This window comes from Pseudophryne corroboree, chromosome 2, assembly GCF_028390025.1.
Source record: "Pseudophryne corroboree isolate aPseCor3 chromosome 2, aPseCor3.hap2, whole genome shotgun sequence".
Classification (NCBI taxonomy): Eukaryota; Metazoa; Chordata; class Amphibia; order Anura; family Myobatrachidae; genus Pseudophryne; species Pseudophryne corroboree.
The window spans coordinates 913,972,059-913,995,294 of NC_086445.1; positions in this window are offsets into that span (position 1 = coordinate 913,972,059).

Sequence of the window (23,236 nt, forward strand, 5' to 3'; positions counted from 1 at the left end):
CTGGGGAACATGTATACCTGGCACTGGGGGCATATCTGGCACTGGGGAACATGTATACCTGGCACTGGGGGCATATCTGGCACTGGGGGGGCATGTATACCTGGCACTGGGGGATATCTGGCACTGGGGAACATGTATACCTGGCACTGGAGGCATATCTGGCACTGAGGGCATATCTGGCGCTGGGGAACATGTATACCTGGCACTGGGGGCATATCTGGCACTGGGGAACATGTATACCTGGCACTGGGGGCATATCTGGCACTGGGGAACATGTATACCTGGCACTGGGGGCATATCTGGCACTGGGGGGGCATGTATACCTGGCACTGGGGGCATATCTTGCACTGGGGAACATGTATACCTGGCACTGGGGGCATATCTGGCACTGGGGGGGCATGTATACCTGGCTCTGGGGGACATGTGTGTATTTCACTGGGGGCATATCTGGCACTGAGGGCATATCTGGCACTGAGGGCATATCTGGCACTGGGGAACATGTATACCTGGCACTGGGGGCATATCTGGCACTGAGGGCATATCTGGCACTGGGGAACATGTATACCTGGCACTGGGGGCATATCTGGCACTGTGGGGACATGTGTATCTGGCATTGAAGCATATCTGGCACTGCGGGGGACATGTGTATCTGGCACTGGGGGCATATCTGGCACTGTGGGGGCATTTCTGTATCTGGCACTGGGGGCATATCTGGCACTGTGGGGGCATTTCTGTATCTGGCACTGGGGGCATATCTGGCACTGTGGGGGCATTTCTGTATCTGGCACTGGGGGCAATGTATATCTGACACAGTGGGGGCATTTGTGTATCTGGCACTGTGAGGCAATGTATATCTGGCACTCTGGGGGCATTTGTGTGTCTGGCACAGTGAGGCAATCTGTATCTGGCACTGTGGGGCAATGTATATCTGGCACTGTGGGTCAATGTATATCTGGCACTGTGGGACAACGTGTATCTGGCACTATTGGGGTCATATGTGTATCTGCCCCTCCCCCACATGTGTATCACGCCCCCATTTTCATTGGTCACGCCCCATGTGACATTTGGCCACACCCATTTCTTGCCGCGCGCGCACACAGTACCTATAAGACATTTTGTCTACTTGCACCACTGATGTCGCCCCACCCGTATGTACACACTACCGCTGGTGAATGATAGACTCAGCTCCTGCTTCCTACCGCCCACCTCCGACCCAGATGTCCCATACAGCACAGCGGTGGACAAGGAACTCGCCAGATAAAATGTAAGGATTCAAAAAGCGCTCAGCTTCATGATGTGTTGTGTGTTGGTACAGAATACAATTGGATGCCATAATGTTAAAATAGGATTTTGGTACTTACCAGGTAAATCCTTTTCTTTGAATCCATAGGGGGCACTGGAGTACTCTTGGGATATGGACAGCTTCCATAGGAACAAGGCACTGAATAGTTAAATTTAGAACTCTCCTCCCCTCCATATCCCAGAGTACCTCAGTGTTTTTTACTGAGCCGAACAGGAGCTATAGAGAGGTTGACAATGGAGAATTACATATTGTCAAAGTCGAAAAATATTGTAATGCTTATGCCTTGTGCTATCCCCATGCACATGCCCGCTGCTCGTGCACTCAGTCTGCCGTGCGTGCACATATCCGCAATTTGCGTAGGATCGCTCTGGCGATCATGCGCGTGATATGGGTATTTACGGCGGAGTTTGTGAGCGCATAGAGGGTTATCAGAACATTACATATTTAACCCAAATAGTGCACATTGTACAAATAGCCCCCCTGCACCACATCAGAAAGAAATAGCTGTTTAAAATGGTAACAGAACAAAGGGATTCACCTTTACAGGATAGGAGGGGACAGAACAATGTTACAAGGTGGTGTTTGGTATCCAGCTGTAGGGTATTTTAAGGGAAACATTCTGGTGTTGGTTTGAGGAAGATTGCATGTTCCTGAGGATAGTTAGATGCAGAAGCAGAATATAGGTTTAAACTGTATTTACTGTATATTATGTATGCGGGGGGAATCCAGAGGAGACCACCCACAAGAGCAGTTGAGAAAGACATCGCCCACCTATTCAAATCCACCTATGACCTCTTCTGTAATGTAAAGACACATCCCTGTGTCCAATGGACAATGAGATTACAGTGACCATTGTATTGTGTATGCATGTTGTGTATAAAAGCCCATTGTTGCCTGGCCGGTCAGAAGACTCTGAACGCTATCTGTATGACCAGCGGAGGACCGGCCGGGTTGCGCTTGCAAACATTCTCACGTATGTACATTCTCTGTAGCCATTATTCTGTTTAGATTTACTTGTTAGCCTGTAGTGTATGATTTGTACTGTTTTACCCTTTGGAATTAATCCACTGTGGCCTTAGAACCCTGTGGTTGCAACTACAAACCAGTGTTGTGTCTTCACTTTCCTGCAAGGGTTTTATAGTGTATTTATCTGTATAAGGTGTATAAGTATTGATAAGGTGTACGCACTGCGGGTACTTTATACCGTCAGTGCTACTTAAGGTTTAAGGTATAACATCGTTGCAGTACTTTGCTGTTAAGGGTTTAAAGTGTAATCATATCATCACATTGTATCATTAACAAGGTTTAAAGGTTATCAATTGTGTGTGCGCACGCTGTGTGTACTCTGTACACTCAGCGCGGCGTGTGTATGACAAGTACGTACCACGTGCGGGACTCTGTACGCAAATAGCATACAAAGTGCGTAGCACGTGTATTCAGTCTAGCGGCCATAGCGGCTCCACGGTAATAGTGTATCTATAGGTATAGCTTTTCGGTCTAAGATAATATCGACATTATCAATTGGGGGTATCGTCCTGTTTTTCCTCATACCCACAGCCTAGCAGGGTAGAGCAGACTTTATCTATCAGCAAAAGGGCGGACAGGTACCCTGCGTGAACCCTTTCCTGGTCGCAGGATACACTGGAAACCCTATTTGTATGCTGATTAGATGGCGTCTGCTCTGCATGGTTTGTAGGGATGCTGGTGGGACCCGTAAAGTGAATAAGCAATAAAAAGTCTGTGAATTTCTGTTTGGCGCCAAATGCGCACACAATACAAGCATACACCTGTACTCTGCATATCTGATCATATTGTTGCAAAACAAGGTTCAAATGAGTCATATTGTGTTTGATTCAGATTGGATTGCTTATCTGTTAAGTAGGGTAAAAGTACATTTAAAAGTTGCTGCAAAAGCCTTGATATAGTGGTTTTTTTTTTTAACTCAGGCCTAAAATAACTTCAGAGGCTTGCATGGTGTGTGATTTCTTTGTGACAAAGGAAGCAGCATGGTTTGTCCTCCATTTTGGACTAACCACATGGCCTGTCCACCATTTTGTGTAACCCTCATGGATGTGGAAGGGGGAGGAGCAGTGGCCATGTTGGGAAGGTCATTTTTCTAAATGGCTGATTTTCACTGCCCGGAATAATCAGCTCTCCCTGGTCACAATCAATCATCATTTATGAGTTACCAATGCATTTATTTAACCCATGCCATAGTCAATTACAAATAGTTTCAGCTGGGCCTAGTGAAAAGTTAATAGTAAGATGAATACTTGATGTAAGAACCACACACAGATATAAACAAAGGTTTTTTTTTTCCTTTTACCTCTAAGATTCAGTTAACTCTGCTTGCTATAAGATAGCCATTGAAATGCAAATTAACCTGTGTAACTGCTTTTTCATAGCAGTGAAAAAAAACCCCACCTTTACAGGCAGCCAATAGCACATAGCATTCATATGCAAATTAGAAGCACTTAATGGGTAAATGAGTCTCAGGAGACCAGTGAATGGTACATATATATATAATATTATAATAATGTGTGTGTTTATATCAATGTATGTTCTGCAAGATAGCTATCCAATCTGAATCATATTATTTGAATTATTGATGATTACTAGATTCATTTTGACCTGTACTGAGAAAATTTGTTGCTATTTAGTTAAAATATAGAGTTAATATTTAAGAAATAAGTGTAAGACGCACATGCAGCCTGGCCTAGTTGTAAAGGTTTATACAGAAGAAACTGTGTGTAGTGTTAAGTGAGCGATTATAGTTAATATCGCTTACATTTATAGAAGTGTGGGATTTGTAGTACTGCGGATGTACAGCCTTTGTACACGTGTCTCGGACAGCGTGTGCGGGACTGCGTACGCAATGTAAAGACGTACGCACGTGGCGTGTTCACGCAACGTGCGTAAAAGTACGACCGCTAAATGCAAATCACACAATAGCATTGTTTTAGTTTAGGCGCGAGACGGTAACTACGCGATAATAGCACAAATTGATCAGTTTCCAATATTTAGTTTAAAAACCTTTTTTTTACTGTATTACCTCTGGGGAAAGCTATCAGTTAACAGGAAAGGATATTTTCTGATCAGAAAACTGTAGAATGTTAGTGTGGGCTGAATAAGGTGTGAATGTATTGAACCCCGCTTGGTGAACTTGGTGATCTTGGTGAAACTTGGTGAAACTTGGTGAAGCACGGTCTTGGTGAAACTTGGTGAAGCACGGTCTAGGTGAATACGTGCAACGGAGTGTGATAAAGTTTTCGTGGTATTACACTCCAGCTGTTTTGGAGCACAGGGTGGATACTCCAGTGATCCTACCACTTATAGATAGCAAGTGTCTATGAGCGGTACGATTGGACCGCGCGGTTGAATGGGCAATACGTGACGCAACGTGATATGAAGTTTTGCATATTTGTGCGTAAATCTCATCATCATACGCGTTATAGGAAGCACATGCAAGCGTGATTTGTGTAAAGTAAAGGTTTAGGGAGTTTTCGTTGGTCCCTCCAGAGGCAGATATTCACTGGGTACCTAAAGGCCCAGGGGATATAGGCCGAAGTAGGGCCTGCAACGGCTACACGTGTCTGCTAAATAAGGCGGATCCGTGATACTCGGAGCAGAAGAAGTTAGTGGAAGAACTTTGAGGACTTCCACCGGTAGACTACTGTGTTTGGTGCATTTTAGGAAGTTTTCCCGTGTTAAAAAGGTCCACAATGGAAGCCAAGTGCACAACACAGGGACGTTCAGCAGTCAGGGTTCAGACTGCAGATTTCAGACCCAGGGGGTCAGCTCGGTTAGTAATGTGGGGAAAGTATGGTCCCCACACTGAGACCTTTTGTGATGAGTGGACACGAATGACTGTGGGGGATAAAGCATCATTTCCTGGGATAGGTAGTTTTGACTCAGAGGTATTGCATAATCTAAGGCTTAGGATCTGTCTGATAAAATCTCAAAAACAAAGGATTAGACACACAAACTGTTTAAATTTATGGCAGCAAGAGGGTGATATGCAGAGGGAACTAGCTTACACAGCCGGTTCCAACCCTAGCAGGAAACTGATGGCAACCGCAACACCACCACCATATATTACAGGGGAGAAAGTGGCTACAGACAATGACATACTGATATATGCTAAGAGTAAAATTGATAAATGTAGTAATGATAATAAGAATGAACTTAATAAATGTATTAATGCTAACCCGTGCAAGTTGTATCCCATCTTAAACTTCCCTCAGGAATACGAGCAAGAAGCTGAACCCAGCACGATATCGGCACTTTCTCCAGCAGCCACCATACAGGACATCCAGGTGGGCACGGCCCAACCGGTAAGAGCAGTAGTAAAGCCCCCTAGCGGAGGGATAAGTGAGGTCGTGTTCACAGGTAAGTACGGTACAGTACATTATGCAGAGACAATTGCACCTCACATTGTAGAAGCAACCCAGAATGATGTAATTGAACTAAATCCTGTCAGGGTGATCGCAGTCCCCAATGGGAAGACTGACGCTCAGGGAATCACTCCCGTCAGGAACATTGCTATGCATTGCCCTTGGTCCCGGACAGAATTGAGGACAATTATGTCTGAATTTCCCGATCCCAGAAAAGATCTAGTCGCATGCCAGAGGTTTATTAAAGAATTAGGTAATGCCACCGAACCCACAAACAAAGATTGGCGAACAGTGCTACGAGTATGTCTACCTTCCAATATTGACCCTGCGAAATTTATTACTGATTGTAAATTAGACGCAGAAGTACCTCTCACTGAGGAGTATACTCAGGAGAATGTACGACAAATCAATCTGCAATTAGGAGTATATTTCCCTACTGTTGTCAAATGGAACAAAATCTTTTCAATAAGACAAAAAGAAGGTGAAACGGCATCTGAATATTTCCACCGAGCACTGCAGGAAATGTCTAGATACACTGGGATCGAGGACATTAAGGAAAATATACATCACAGGGAGGTAGCTGTGTCAGTATTAATGGACGGGTTAAAAGACACACTAAGAACCAGGGTACAAACCTCTCTACCTAACTGGAGAGGTATCTCGGTGGCTGCATTAAGAGAGTCCGCTATCGAGCATGACCGTAATATCCAAAGAATCAGGGAAGCACAGGGAGAGCGGTTGATGGTGATGAGCATCCAAGCACTGGAAGAAGCATCAACTCAACCAAAACCCCAGGCCCCTGGCACATGGAGGAAGCCAAGAGTTTGTTATCTGTGTAAAAGGGAAGGGCATTATGCCAGCAACTGTAACAGCACACATAAATTCAGACCCCTAGACAAGAACACGAGCAAAGTTATGATACACGTAATTGGGATCAGGGATCACATAGGAAAAATTTTGGGCCGCACCTGTAGTCTGCAGCCAGTGAAGTTGATTGCTAGCCTTGGTAGTAAACCTGAGGTCACAGTTGATGTAGCTGGTAGATCATTCCTTGTAGATACAGGGGCGGCCAGGTAAACTCTGTAAATTATCTTTTAAAGTTTCCTCTTCATCTCTGACGTTCACCGACAGATTTACAGCTCAAACGTCACATATCTACTCGGTCTTTTCAGAGGTCTGCCCAACCCCAGTATATCTCACCAGCATCATTGTGCCTGGCCATCCACACAGGGTGGAGAGTGGAAATACTGGTGAAGGGAGACTGTGCAGAGATACCGATAGACATGATGGTGTGACAGCCTGATGGTGAACGCAAATCTGACAAATTTTTTCTTTTGTTATTCTCTCTCTCTCTCTCTCTTTTTCATTTTCCCATGGATGGTTTACTTCACATAACAGTTAAACACATGGTAATGCAAGATTTATGTTCCCTACAGAAAGGTCGCTGACTCGGAGAGAACATCATATCACTGGAGTGTCTGTTCCAGGAAGGTTGAGAGGCAGCACTGTTGAGACGGCACCTGAGCACGGAGAACAACAAGACTAGAGGCGGTTGTCGTACCAGTTTTCTTTTTCCTTTTTATTATTTTCTCCATTACCCTCCTTTCCTCCCCCTTCCTTGCTCCTTTTTCTCTCCCCTTAACAAGATGGACTTACCCCAAGAGACTGCATTCCGGGTTTTCCTGTTGACCCTGTTGTTGACCAGAGCAGTCTGTTTCGGTGAGAGTACCAGAGAGGTCGAGAAAGGATCTGGAATGGGTTCTGATGGCAAGGACGGATTTGTAGAATTCCAAGAGCAACACATCCACCGAGCAAAGGCGAGTATCAGAAAACGATCTGGTAGTCAAGAAACTAGGAGGCACTGTGAAGGGTTATTGGCTGAGGAAAATTGTATTTGTAGAAACTGTGAAAACATAGCTGAGGACGGGTGCATCCAGAGATGTCAGTCCAGCCTTAATATCAACATGGACCGTCATCCATTGAGTGATTATCACTCATTAGTGGGTAAGGAATGCTGGGTGTGCTCACAAGTACCTCAAGGTCAGAGCAAGTCAGGACTAGTACCGTATCCTTTAACAATAGATGAGGTACTTAAATTACGGGGTGGGAGACCGGTGGACAAGAAATGTTATATTTCTAGGCCCCCTAGTTTGAAGCTCCACCAATATCATGTGGATAGATCCTTAGTATGTTTCAACATTTCCAATTCCCGAAAGCCGGGAAATTGGGAAGTGACGTGGAATAACCAAACCATGGCATTTTCACACAGAGCCGACAGAATGCCCGTAGACTCAGAACTTATAGGCCAAATAGCCGACGGTGGAAGGTATTTTCGGTATAGGTATACTCTAGGAAGTAGGACCATGCGGGTTGGAGAGGTATCACCAGGGTACTGTGCGCATATCATACAGCCTGATACGTGTACTGAACAGATGAGAGAGTTAGGGATAGGATTTTTCACTTGGAAGGTTTGCAATATGATAATGTCATATTCTGTCCCATATGTTCTCCCCGATGATGTATATTTCATATGCGGGAGGAAGGCGTATAAGTGGCTTGCCCCAAACTCAGAGGGATTGTGTTACATTGGAAGAGTGTTGCCAGAAGTTATGACCATAACCCATAATAAGATGAAAGACGTTCACCGCAATGCTCAAGCTCCTTACACTCATACTCACTATGAACACATCGTTAAGAGACACCTCATAGATAGGACAGAGCTTGCAGCCTCTGATTTGATCCACAAATCCACCGGGATTCAATTCCTACTCGCGTTAGATATCACCCATACCGCCAGAGGAATTATAAATTATAGGTATATTCATGCGCTAGCGAACCTGATAGATAATATCACCGAGATGTATGATGACACCTTCAGGTATACAGGGAGGGAGTTGCAAGCTTACAAAACGGAAGTGATCCAGCACAGGATGGTTCTAAATTATATCACAGCAGTGACAGGCGGGTACTGTGTCACCTTGGCAACTCAGTATGGTGTGAAGTGCTGCACGTACATTACAAACAGCACTGATGACCCAACCGAGGTCATAGATCAAAAGATGGACGATATCTTGCAATTGAAATGGGAGTTCCAAAAGAGACACAACCTTACCCTTACTGCTGTGAGTAATGAACTGACCGGCTGGGTCTCATGGTTGAACCCACGCAATTGGTTCTCAGGTTTAGGAGAATGGGCTCAAAATGTTATCGTGAGTGTAGGAAAGTTTCTCCTTTGTATCCTGGGAGTTGTCATAATGATTGGTTTGATATTTAGATGTGTTCGAATTTTAACGCGACGCAAGCGCGGTACCAAAGTGATGAGTTTGAGGAGCGGGGGCATTGTTACAACAACTGATTTAATTTATGACCCATCAATAGAGACAATGTTGTGATAAGACGTGATTCCACGGTCCGTTTCTTTCACCCGTTTATCCTTTGTTTTCCCTCAAGCAAAAATACATCCATTCAGAAAAGACTTTTGATGAAAAATACATCCATTCGGAAAAAACTTCTGATGAACAATACATCCATTCGGAAAAGACTTTGATTAACACTTTCAGCAAAGATACACCCATCCGGACAAGACTTCAACCAACACCCAAGAACGATTGCACAAATGTTATGTGAATGTATTTGTGATACGTGTCTTATCTTCATCTCTACAACCTTCAGGTAGTGTCACACATAGTCGATAAGTTATATCCATATATTAGCATTCACATATGTCCCCCCCCCCCCCCCCTCCATGTATCATCAACTAAATGTGCAGCCCATTTGTTGGAACAAGAAGCCGAAAAGAGCTCGGTAGTGTTTGTTGGCCCACTTACAGACCCTTAATACGGGATGAGAAGGATTTAATGTATACTTCGCAATACCTCGAAGCTTATCTAGAACATATACGGCACGATGATACATGCCCCTCAGACATGGATTTCATACATACATGCTTTTACTATCCCACTAGGTCATACATTTCCCGCCTACTCCTCTCCTCCTACCACCCAATCATTTTATGGATAATGTATTGCATATTTTTATCCAACATCTGTAGATATTGTATTGTATATTTTTCTGTTTAATGTTTAGATAGTGGCAGTTATTGTTGACTGCCAAAGGGTGGACTGTCAAAGTCGAAAAATATTGTAATGCATATGCCTTGTACTAACCCCATGCACATGCCCGCTGCTCGTGCACTCAGTCTGCCGTGCGTGCACATATCCGCAATTTGCATAGGATCGCTCCGGCGATCATGCGCGTGATATGGGTATTTACAGCGGAGTTTGTGAGCGCATAGAGGGTTATCAGAACATTACATATTTAACCCAAATAGTGCACATTGTACACATAGCCCCCTGCACCACATCAGAAAGAAATAGCTGTTTAAAATGGTAACAGAACAAAGGGATTCACCTTTACAGGATAGGAGGGGACAGAACAAGGTTACAAGGTGGTGTTTGGTATCCAGCTGTAGCGTATTTTAAGGGAAACATTCTGGTGTTGGTTTGAGGAAGATCGCATGTTCCTGTGGATAGTTAGATGCAGAAGCAGAATATAGGTTTAAACTGTATTTACTGTATATTATGTATGCGGGGTGGAATCCAGATGAGACCACCCACAAGAGCAGTTGAGAAAGACATAGCCCACCTTTTCAAATCCACCTATGACCTCTTCTGTAATGTAAAGACACATCCCTGTGTCCAATGGACAATGAGATTACAGTGACCATTGTATTGTGTATGCATGTTGTGTATAAAAAGCCCATTGTTGCCTGGCCGGTCAGAAGACTCTGAACGCTATCTGTATGACCAGCGGAGGACCGGCCGGGTTAGCTTGCGAACATTCTCACGTATGTACATTTTCTATAGCCATTATTCTGTTTAGATTTACTTGTTAGCCTGTAGTGTATGATTTGTACTGTTTTACCTTTTGGAATTAATCCACAGCGGCCTTAGAACCCTGTGGTTGCAACTACAAATCAGTGTTGTGTCTTCACTTTCCTGCAAGGGTTTTAGAGTGTATTTATCTGTATAAGGTGTATAAGTATTGATAAGGTGTACGCACTGCGGGTACTTTATACCGTCAGCGCTACTTAAGGTTTAAGGTATAACATCGTTGCAGTACTTTGCTGTTAAGGGTTTAAAGTGTAATCATATCATCACATTGTATCATTAACAAGGTTTAAAGGTTATCAATTGTGTGTGCGCACGCTGTGTGTACTCTGTACACTCAGCGCGGCGTGTGTACGACAAGTACGTACCACGTGCGGGACTCTGTACGCAAATAGCGTACAAAGTGCGTAGCACGTGTATTCAGTCTAGCGGCCATAGCGGCTCCACGGTAATAGTGTATCTAGAGGTATAGCTTTTCGGTCTAAGATAATATCGACATTATCAATATAACATAACGGACAACAATAAAGTTGACACATAACGTGACTGACAACTAAACAGTTGGCGCTATAACCGCTAGAACTTGAAACTTTGAACCAGTCGGTGAGAATGTGTTACCATAAGATCCTCTGAACTTACCACAAACCAGGTAAAACTGCTCTGGGTGGGCGTCCAGTGCCCCCTATGGATTAAAAAAAAAGGATTTACCTGGTAAGTACCAAAATCCTATTTTCTTTTTCATCCACTAGGGGTCACTGGAGTACTCTTGGGACGTACCAAAGTTTCCCCCGTGGGCGGGAGAGCTGTTTGGCACCTGTAACACTAGGCGGCCAAAGCTAGATGCTGATGCCGCAAACGTATCAAACTTATAAAAGCGCACAAACGTGTGCACTGATGACCACGTAGCCACACGGCAAAGCTGCGTCGTAGAAGCCCCACGACCAGCTGCCCACAAAGTTCCCACAGAACGTGTGGAATGAGCTGTTACTGATGTAGGCGGCTGTAACCTAGCATGAAGGTAAACCTGACGAATGGTCAGTTTAATCCATCTGGATTAAGTCTGCTTAGAAGCTGACCAACCCATCTTGGCAGCATCATAGAGAACAAACAACGTATCCGTCTTCCGAACTGTAGACGTTCGGGATACATAAACACGTCATGCGCGTACCACATCCAAGGTTCCAGAATTTCCTGTCAACACAGGAACTATTAATGGTTGATTGATGTGAAATGATGACACTACCTTTGGTAAGAAAGTGGAATTCGTCCGAAGTTCCGCTCTGTCATCATGAAACACCAAATACGGTGGCTTGCATGACAAGGCACCCAAATCTGAAACACGCCTTGCCGAAGCTAAGGCTAGTAGAAAAATTGTTTTCCAAGTGAGAAACTTAATATCCACTTGTTGTAAGGGTTCAAAATATGAAGACTGTAAGAAATCTAAAACCAGATTCATGTCCCATGGCGCTGTAGGTGGAATGAATGGAGGCTGTACTCTGAGTACACCTTGCAGAAAAGTGTGTACCGACGGCAATAGAGCCAATCGTCTTTGAAAGTAAATTGACAACGCAGATATCTGCACCTTTAGTGTAGATAAACGCAGTCCTCCATCTAACCCTGTCTGTAGAAATAACAAAAGACGGGATAACTTGAAAGATGAAGTCGGAAACTTCCGATCTTCACACCAAGCTATATAGACACACCAAATTCTGTAATAATGAGCTGCCGTAACCGGCTTCCTAGCTCGTAACATGGTTGGTATAACCGATTCTGGAATGCCCTCTCTTCTTAAGAGGGCGGTCTCAACAGCCACCCCGTCAAACGCAGCCGCGCTAAATCGGGGTAAAGGAACGGACCCTGTTGTAACAGGTCCGTACGTAGTGGGAGCGGCCAAGGATCGTCTGCGAGTAGTCCGCAGAGATCCGAGAACCAAGCTCTCTGAGGCCAATGAGGCGCCACTAGTATTACTGTGACGGACTGTCTTTTGATCCGTTTTAGCAACAGATGGAGTAGCGGAAACGGCGGAAACAGATACACGAGGCTGTACGGCCACGCGATGGTGAGAGCATCCACCGCCACTGCCTTTGGATCTCGCGTTCTGGACACATACTGGGGCGTTTGGTGATTGTGGCAAGATGCCATTAGGTCCACTTGAGGGTAACCCCACCTCTGGACCAACATGTGAAACACTTCTGGATTTAATGCCCATTCTCCTGGAGGAAAATCCAGACGGCTGAGATAATCCACCTCCCAGTTGTCCACTCCCGGAATGAACACTGCCGACAATATCATTTGATGATGCTCGGCCCAATTGAGGATTCGAGCTACTTCCCGCATTGCCATGCGGCTTCTCGTGCCTCCTTGTTTGTTGATGTATGTGACCGCCGTCGCATTGTCTGACTGCACCTGAACAGTCTGAGACCGAAGCATGTGCACTGCTTGTCGTAGCGCATTGTAAATTGCCCGGAGTTCCAGGACATTTATAGACAGCAATCTTTCGTGATCCGCCCAGAGACCCTGGAGCTGACAATTTTGAACTACAGCTCCCCAACCTCTGAGACTCGCGTCCGTCGTTAGAATTATCCAATTCCAGGCGCCGAACCGTTTCCCTGCGGTTAGATTGTGTACTTTGAGCCACCAGAATAGAGACACTCTGGCCCGTGGCGACAACCTCATGCTGTGGTGAATCTGCAGATGCGAGCCCGACCACTGTGCGAGCACATCCAGTTGAAAAGGACGTGAGTGAAATCTCCCGAACTGAAGCGCTTCGAAAGCTGCCACCATTGTGCCTAAGAGGCGAATGCACAAATGTACCGAGACTGTGCGTGGCTTGAGCACTAAATGTACCAGATGACGAATGACCTGTACTTTCTGTTCTGGTAGGTAAATTCTTTGATTTACCGTATCGAGAATCATACCTAGGAATTGAAGTCGTTGAGACGGAATCAGATGTGATTTCTTGAAGTTGACAATCCAACCGTGCTGAACCAGTACATTGTACGTTAGCAACGCATGTTGGAGGAGCATCTGGTGAGACGGAGCCTTGATGAGCAAATCGTCCAAGTACGGAACTATTATCACTCCCAGGGATCTGAGATGAGCTATCATCACAGACATCACCTTGGTGAATACCCGAGGCGCTGACGAGAGGCCAAACGGTAGAGCCTGAAACTGATAATGGTTCTGCCGTATTGCAAACCTCAAGAACCTCTGATGAGGTGGCCAAATCGGAATGTGTAAGTACGCATCCTTGAGATCCAGTGCAATCATGAATTCCTGTGGCTCTAAACCTGCAATTACTGAATGCAGAGATTCCATCTTGAATCTGTAGTAAGTGACGTACTGATTGAGACCCTTTAAGTTCAATATTGGCCTGACCGAGCCATCCGGCTTTGGTACCACAAACAGACTGGAATAATAACCCTGACCTTGTTGGTGTACAGGGACCGGAATCAAAACTGCTGCATCCAGCAGAGACTGAATGGCAATTTGCAGAACCGCCCTCTTGTCGTTCGACACAGGCAGTCCTATCTTGAAAAACCGCAGTGGCGGGAGACATTCGAACTCTATTTTGTAACCTTTTAACACTAAATTGCGGATCCACCCATCTGTGGACGTCTGGAGCCACGCCAACTGGAACGTCTGAAGGCGTGCTCCCACAATTGGAGATCCGAGATGGGCTGGGAGCCCGTCATGCCACTGGCTTGTCAGTGACCCTAGCGTCCTGACGACTGGTGTTGGTTTGTTGGAAACCACGTCCTCGACCTCATCTACCAGGCGTGGCTGTTCCTCTGCCACGCCCGCGAAAGGACTGAGGTCTAAAGGATTTGAACGCAGGTCCAGAGTATCTCCGTCTAGGTACTGTTGGAGGCAATGGTAAGAAAACAGACTTTCCTCCCGTGGCCTCAGAAATCCATTTGTCCAATTCAGGACCAAACAACTTCTCGCCACCGTAAGGTAGCGCCTCTATACCTTTTTTGACCTCCGCTTGCCAAGACCGCAGCCAGAGTGCTCGTCGTGCTGTAACTAGCGAGGATGAAAGGTGAGAAGTGAGCTGACAGACGTCAGTAGAAGCTGTACATAGATAATCAGCAGCTTCCCAGATTTGATCAGCGAGAAGTATAAGGTGATCGTCACTTAGGGCAGACTTGAGTTCTGTTATCCATACCATTAACGCCTTAGTTACCCAAATGCCAACCAACCCAGGTCTAAGCAACACTCCTGCTGCTGTATACATGGACTTTAGCATAGCTTCTATTTTGCGGTCCGAAGGGTCTTTAAGCGTAGTAGCAGTTGGTACTGGTATGGTTAATTTCTTTGTAAGTTTAGAAACAGACAAATTCACCAATGGCGGATTCTCCCATGTAGCTGTCACAGACTCTGGAAGCGGGTAACTAGACTTAAATCTGCGAGGTATAGAAAACCGTTTATCCGGATTTTTTCGTGTTTCTAGTAACATCTTATTAAGAGATTCCGAAACAGGAAAACACATTGGAGTTCTCTGTTGTTTAGTAAAGACGACCTCATCATTTGTCAGAGGCTCCTCAGTTTCTGTAAACTTCAGAGACTGACGCACCGCTCTGATGAGATTATCAATGCCCGGGCTGTCAAAATCGTAACTATCTGACTGCTGGTCTACTTCGCCCTCCTCACCGTCATCTTGCGCAAAGAGGTCTGGCATAGAATCGTCAGAATGCAACATAGCAGAAACTGGTAAATCATAAGACAAATGAAATTTCTCCCTTTTACCCGAAGTGGACTTGGAGTTTTGGCAAGGCTGAGACCCCTCCGGTACTTATAGCGGTCTCACCCTAGACTCAGATCTTGCCGCTTCCCGCTCTTGTCGAGCGGCGGCCAATTCTGATTGCAATCCAGCCATAACCTGTGTTAGCATAGCCCATGGAGGGTCCGGGGATGAAACCGGTTTTGTAACCGGAGTCAAACTTGTATTCATAGCAGAATCCACAAAACATACTGTACATGTGGTAGATCCATCCGGCAACACATTCTTACAGACATGGCAGTGAAACTGCTTTTTTGTTTTTGCTGGTGCCTTACTCATTATGCAAACATACAACACAAAATACAAAGACAGACAACTTGCACGACTCAGTAAAATTGTACTAAGGTGTCTCTATATATATATATATATATATATATATATATCTGGCCAAGTGCAGTGCACGCCAGTCTATATGAAATTTGATCCCAAATTCCCACTAACACCCCTGTGCCTTCTGTGGAGTAGAGATGTAGTACAGGAACGTCTGGAATCACAACAGGAAGAAACAAGAAGCATGGTTAAAATGGCCCCCCCATGCTTACATTATAAAACAAAGTGCAGATTATAACTACCCAAACAGATTTAATCAGTGAATATCCTGTTAAAAAAGGCTTAATATCCTCTCTATCTAATAACCCATGCAGTGTTCTGCTGCTGCTATGGGCACACTCTCCCCCCTTGTGTGTGTGTCCCCCCCCCCGTACTCCGTGTACCGCCATCTATTACAAGGAGCCGGGGATTACCTGCGGGGAGCTGAGGCCGAGGGAGCCGGGGAGCGCACTGCATAGAGCCGTGGAGCGGCGGCTATGCATGGTGTATGCGGCCGGCGCGGCTCTGTGAGCTGCGGGAGGCAGCACAGCGGCGGTGACCAGGTAGCGGCGGCGGGCAATCACATAGCGGCGGTTCCTGGAAGCGGCGACGGCTACAAACAACAGTGTCCCCACACAGCGGGGCGGCAGCGTGAGCTGACCGCCCCGTCCCCAACATACCTGGACGCCTTGTAGTGAGGGCTATGACGGGGCTTCTTCTGCAAGCTCCGTCCAGCTTCTCCTGCAGGTAGTCCTGCACGTGGCTGTGAGGGAGCTCTTTTTAGAGAGGCCCGACACGCCAGTAGCTGCTTGTAAGCAGCTTCCACTATCCCGGACCCACGCCTATTGGAAGGGGGGAAGGGATGTGGAAAATTTTGTAAAAATAAAAATCCAAAATAAAAATATTCAAAAAGTAGTGTGGATAACTCCACAAGCCTTGTTGCTACTATGAGCACAGAAAAAACACTGAGGTACTCTGGGATATGGAGGGGAGGAGAGTTCTAAATTTAACTATTCAGTGCCTTGTTCCTATGGAAGCCGTCCATATCCCAAGAGTACTCCAGTGACCCCTAGTAGATGAAAAAGAAAAAACTTTTACTTATTAAGATACAATAATATGCCTGCGCAGTAGGGTGGGTGTCGGGGGGACGAATGGAGCAAGGTGTTAAGGATGTTAAATGGAGCAAGTAACAGACTGCGTGTTCTCGCTTGTCTGTATAACACTGAGTTGCAGATGTTAATTGACTGTACCTGCACAGTGTTTTTCCTCGGGAATCGAGACAGCAGTGGGACTAATGGTTGCCTCCCTTTGCCAGCCCCCAGTGGTGCGCCAATGGATAGGTAGGAACTTATCAGCACTGCAACACAAATAGGGATGGCAATCGGGTACAGGATGCACTCTCAGCTACAGTGCGCTGTGTGCAAACCACACTTCGCACACACTTAGTTACGGCCCTTTCCTAGCCCTAACCCACCCCTCCCGCAGCCTAAACCTAACTCCCCTCCTCCCCCAAAGCCTAATCCTAACCTCACCCACCCCTGTAGCCTAACCCTAACCCTCCCCCTAGTGCCTAACCGCTCTAATTACCTCTGAGATGTGTTGGGATTCTGTCTATCAGGATCCTGCTGTCGGTCTCCTGACTGTCAGTAGTTTTACCCATTTTATTACGTGTAGAATCCAGCTTTTTGTTGTTTTCGCAATAGGGAATTGATGTCCAAACAAAAATGAAAAGTATTTCTTGGTGGTGTTTAGAACTAAAATACACACACAAAAAAATGTGACCTGCAAAAATTATCAAAATAGGCTCAGCACAGGGGTGAAAAAAAAAACCCTGCTGTGAAGTCCCGCTGGCTTCGGTCCATGAGTGCTGCCATTTTGGATTTGGTCAGTTGACTGCGGCTCCTCCAGTGAAAATGCTTCTTAGTTTGAGCTGACTCTGGTAGCCAATCAGGAACCAGCAACCCCTATTTAAACCCTTCCTGGAGCACTGGCTAGTTGCCAGTAAAACACTGTATCTTCATACGCCTTCCTGGTACAGCAGGATCCTGTATATGCAAGTGCAGTATCTCTGTCACACATCACCAGTTCCAGCATTGCACCAGATGCAATACTGGTTCCCCCCTGGCTACCAGACACAATACCGGACCCAGCCCGGTTACCAGATGCAATACCGGTCCCAGCCTGGTTACCATATGCACTACTGGTTTCAGCCCTGGTTACCTGATAAGCCATACCCTTTAAAAACCTGGCTACCTAATACTATAACCCATATAGCCTTATCTCTCAAGACCCGACCTCACCTGAACTTTCCTATCCCGTGCCTAGTACACTCCTCAGTGCTAAGTCCATGCAGCGAAACATAACAAAGACTCATAGCTTTTTACACGTGGCCTCCAATACAGCCCTAACCATAAACTCCAGTCCTGGTACAGAAAAATCAGTCCTGACAATACCAATATATAATATGGATGTGTTTGGAACGTGGAAGCTGAAACACAGAGGAAAAAGTAAAGAAGTCGCAAGTCTAACCTACTACAACTACTTAAGACCTACTATTTAAATTGGAACTTTTAAGTATTTAATCTAAAATGCTGCTCTGTTTAGCTTTATTAATGTCTTCACAGTGAGGGTACATTGGTCCATACTGTATTACACTTTTGTGAATGTTTTCATTACTGTACATTAGAGCTAGAAATACGTTTTTTCCTGCCAAACTCCAAAAAGATCATACGTTTACCCCTCATCTGAACTAAAGTCCTCTTTCTAGGAGAAAAATGCTGGGTGCCCATCTATAAAATTAGGAATCCTTTTTTGAGTATTAACCAGCATATTTAAATCATTTCGTTCTACAAAACAGAATCTTGTTTTATTCACTATTTGGGCAATTCTTGTCGTTAAAAGATGCTGTCTTCTGGGATCATAGTAATGTCAAATTGTGAGATTCACAGAATTAACATAATCTTGGTTTTATAATTATTTAACTATAGAGACATGATACTCAGCCCTGTCTGTATTATTTTTACAGGTAGTCTCACTGAAATTTATTAAAAGGCTTTTGGAGCAGTTTTTGTGAAAAAGTACTCCAAGGGGGTCATTCTGACCCAATCGCACGCTGCAGTTTTTCGCAGCGTAGCGATTGGGTCAGAACCGTGCATGTGCTGGCGCCGCAGTGCGCCGGCGCATGGCCGCCCATCGCTGCGCTACGATCGCCTCTGCCTGATTGACAGGCAGAGGCAGTCGATGGGCGGGAGGGGGTGAAATGGAGCCGTTTGGCCGCCGTTTAGTGTGCGTGGTCCGGCCAACGCAGGCGCCGCCAGACCGTGCGGGGAGTGGCCTGCAGTGGCTGCGTGACATCACACGCAGCCGCTGTGGGCTGGGGAGCGATGAGTAGCTCCCGGCCAGCATGCTAAAGCTGCGCTGGCCGGGAGCTACTCTTGAAGTGCAAAGGCATCGCCGCTGTGCGATGCCTTTGCACTTCTGCGGGGGGGGGGGGGGGCGGGGCACTGACATGCGGGGCTTACTAGCCCTGTGCTGGGTGTCCCCCCGCATGTCTGAGTTCATGATCGTAGCTGTGCTAAATTTAGCACAGCTACGATCAACTCGGAATGACCCCCTAGCCCTTTAATTTGCATTCTTTAGTAAATAGAGCGTATTTCCAATACTTATAATGGGAAATGCGATCTGCTCAGATTTACTATCTTGAGATAGAGTTATCCATGGTACCCTCCGGTTCCCCGACTCCTTCTCCGTTCAGACAGGCAAAGCAGAGTTGGTAGCCAGCGCCTGTGATCAGCCTTGTGTGTTTAATAAGACCACAAGCTGATCACCATTAAAAAAAAAAAGTAACTTACAGGCCCCAAGTGTGGTGATCGTTAACCCGGTGAGCTCCTCAGTGACTTCAGTCATCTGATTCTGGCTTCATGCTCTTTGATCCTGGTCATTTGATGTCTGCTGTAAACCGGCATCTCAGTTTACAGCAAAAACATTAGATGACGGAAGTCACAGAGCTGGAAGCCAGTGATCAGATGACCGGAGTCACGGAGGAGCTCACCAGGTCACTGGGTCATGTGGTTAGTTCAAGGTGTGGTGGGTACCCGGTGGTAGCAATGCATGCGCAGACACAAATCACTGTATTTTTATCAGAAAAAAACCAGTGATAATAGTGCGGAGGGGTTTCGAAGGGACAGAGCTTTCTCACAAGTTCTGTCCCTGCATGCGATAATTGCTGGTGAGTTTGGGTGAATTTATTACATCCTATCGGTATCTGAGATGCAGATTGTGATAAATATGCCCCATTGTCTTTTAAATCAACAATTACCAAAATAAATCCTTGTAATAGGGAACATAATATATTTCAGTATTATGTGACAAATTAAACATATATATCTCTGTGCCAGATATCAAAGCATATGCCGGTGGTTTGCACTTCTCTGAACCTGCCTTTACTTGGCAACTCTCTCTGAGAAATCAAGCAGTGGGGACTCATGCGCAATATCTTTGGGAGTGAAACTTTGTATAAACACAAATCAGGACAAAGAGTTACAGTATACATTAACAGTTTTATGGAAACATCTGTTGGGGCACTGTCCTTGCACAAGGTGTGGGGATGACGCCTTCTCATCTGTTAGTGTGTAGTTAACAGGAAACTAATTTGTTATTCTATTTGCCTCGGATAAGTTGACATTTAATATTCATATCAAATAAATTAATGTACAAAATTATAATTTTCTAAAGTGATTTCTAACTTGTTGATAGATAAAAAAACCCATAAAGAATATATATATATATATATATATATATATATGTACAGACTGAAACTATTCACTAAAACTTTTTGTATGTGTTACTTTTCTACACTGTATGCAAATACATGTCCTGATGACGCTGCATGCTGGCACCGAAACGTTGACAGAATGATATAATGATTTGCTGCATTCTCTAATACATGTTTTGCAATTTTAAAAAACCTGAGTGCAGTCCTATATATTCTTCTATGTTTGGCGGATACACCGTGTTGGACTTGGACACCGAGGTAATAGGTTCCTGTATATTGAGTGCCAGACCGGGCAGTTTCACCCATTTCTCTTTAGAGCACCTCTAAAGCTCCATCAGGTTTGATGGGAAGCATCGGTGCACAGATATTTTCTGGTCTCTCCAGAGATGTTCAATCGGATTCAAGTCTGCACTATGGTTGGGCTACTCAAGGACATTCACAGAGTTGTACTGAAGCCACTCCTTTGATATCTTGGCTGTGTGCTTAGGGTCGTTGTCCTGCTGAAAGATGAACCATTGCCCCAGTCTGAGGTCAAGAGCGCTTTGGAGCAGGTTTTCATCCAGGATGTCTCTGTACATTGCTGCATTCATCTTTCCCTCTATCCTGACTAGTCTCCCAGTTGGGTCTGGGACTGAGGGTCGACAGCACAAAGGTCGACACACCTTAGGTCGACGCCAGTTGGTCGACACACCTTAGGTCGACATGGACAAAAGGTCGACATGGACAAAAGGTCGACAGGAACAAGGTCGACATGGAAAAAGGTCGACATGAGTTTTTTATGTGTTTTTTTTTTTGTGTCGTTTTCTTCGTAGAGTGACCGGGAACCCCAATTAGTGCACTGCGTTCGCTCGCCATGCTTCGGGCATGGTGCCTTTGCTCCGCTACCGCTTCGCTCGGCACACTTTACCGTTCCAATCGTAGTCCACGTGGATCGTTAAGTATGAAAAGGTTCAAAAAAAAGAAAAAATCGTGAAAAACTCATGTCGACCTTTTTCCTGTCGACCTTTTGTTCATGTCGACCATTTGTCCATGTCGACCTAAGGTGTGTCGACCAATTGGCATCGACCTAAGGTGTGTCGACCTTTGTGCTGTCGACCTGGAGTCCGGATACCCTCCCAGTTACTGCCACTGAAAACCATCCCCAACAGCATGATGCTGCCACCACCACAATTCACTATAGGGATGTTATTGACCTAGTGATGAGCAGTGTCTTTTTTCCTACAAACATGATGCCTGGCATTCACGCCAAACAGTTCAATCTTTGTCTCATCAGACCAGGGAATTTTGTTTCTCATGGTCTGAGAGTCCTTCAGCTGCATTTTGGCAAACTCCAGGTGGGCTGCCATGTGCTTTTTTACTAAGGAATGGATTCCATCTGGCCACTCTACCATACAGGCCTGATTGGTGGATTGCTGCAGAGATGATTGTCTTTCGGGAAGGTTCTCCTCTCTCCACAGAGAAATTCTGTAGCTCTGACAGAGTGACCATCGAGCTCTCACCTCCCTGACTAGGGCCCTTCTCCCCCGATTGCTCCGTTTAGACGGCCGGCCAGCTCTAGGAAGAGTCCTGGTGGTTCCAAATTTCTTCCATTTACAGATGATGGAGGCCACTGTGCTCATTGGGACCTTTAAAGCAGCAGATATTTTTATGTACCCTTCCCCAGATTTGTGCCTCGAGACAATCCTGTCTCGGAGGTCTAAAGACAATTCCTTTGACTTCATGCTTGGTTTTTGCTCAGACATGCACTGTCAAGTGTGGGACCTTATATTATATTACAGGTGTGTGCCTTTTCAAATCATGTCCAATCAACTGAATTTACCACAGGTGGACTCCAATTAAGCTGTAGGAACATCTTAAGGATGATCAGTGGAAATAGGAAGCACCTGAGACCAATTTTGAGCTTCATGGTAAAGGCTGTGAATACTTACAGTATGTACATGTGATTTCTTAGTTTTTTATTTTTAATAAATTTGCAAAAATCTAAAGAAAATATTTTTTTCATGTTGACATTATGGGGTATTATGTGCAGAATTTTGAGGACAAAAAATACATTTATTCTATTTTGGTATAAGGCTGTAACATAACAAAATGTGGAAAAAGTTAAGTGCTGTGAATACTTTCCGGATCAACTGTATGTGTGGATAGATAGATAGATAGATAGATAGATAGATAGATAGATAGATAGATAGATAGATAGATAGATATGTGTATAGGCTTTTAGGGAGTCAGTAGGCTCATGCTGTCACATCTAGCAAAGTTTGAGGATCCGGCAGCTGAGATTTGCCCGAGGAGGTAGCAGGCTGTGGATGAACAAGATGAGGGGGTTGGATATAGTTCCTTTGCATGGGACACGGAGCAATGAAGAACGTAGGCGGGGTTTGAGAGTCAGTAGAAAGTATTTATTATGTACAGGGCTGAGGTAGAGAACTGAGGCTGGAGCACGATAGTTAAGGAACGTAGTTGCGGATAAAGAACTGCGGGTTGTGGCTTGAAAGACGAGGTTGTGATTAATGAACTGCGGAACTGTGGATAGTGGTTAAAGACGTGGCTGGAGGCAAAGAACTGTGGACTGTGGTTGAAAGATGAGACTGTAGATGATGAACTGTGGAACTGTGGATGGTGGTTGAAGACGTGGCTGGAGACAAGGACTGTGGACTGTGGTTTGGAAAACGAAGCTGAAGATAATAATCTGCAGGCTGTGGTCGGTGGTACAAAGGCGTGGCTTGTGAAGGAGATCTGTGGAGTGTGGCTTGAAAGACGAGGCAGAAGACCCGGGGACGACTG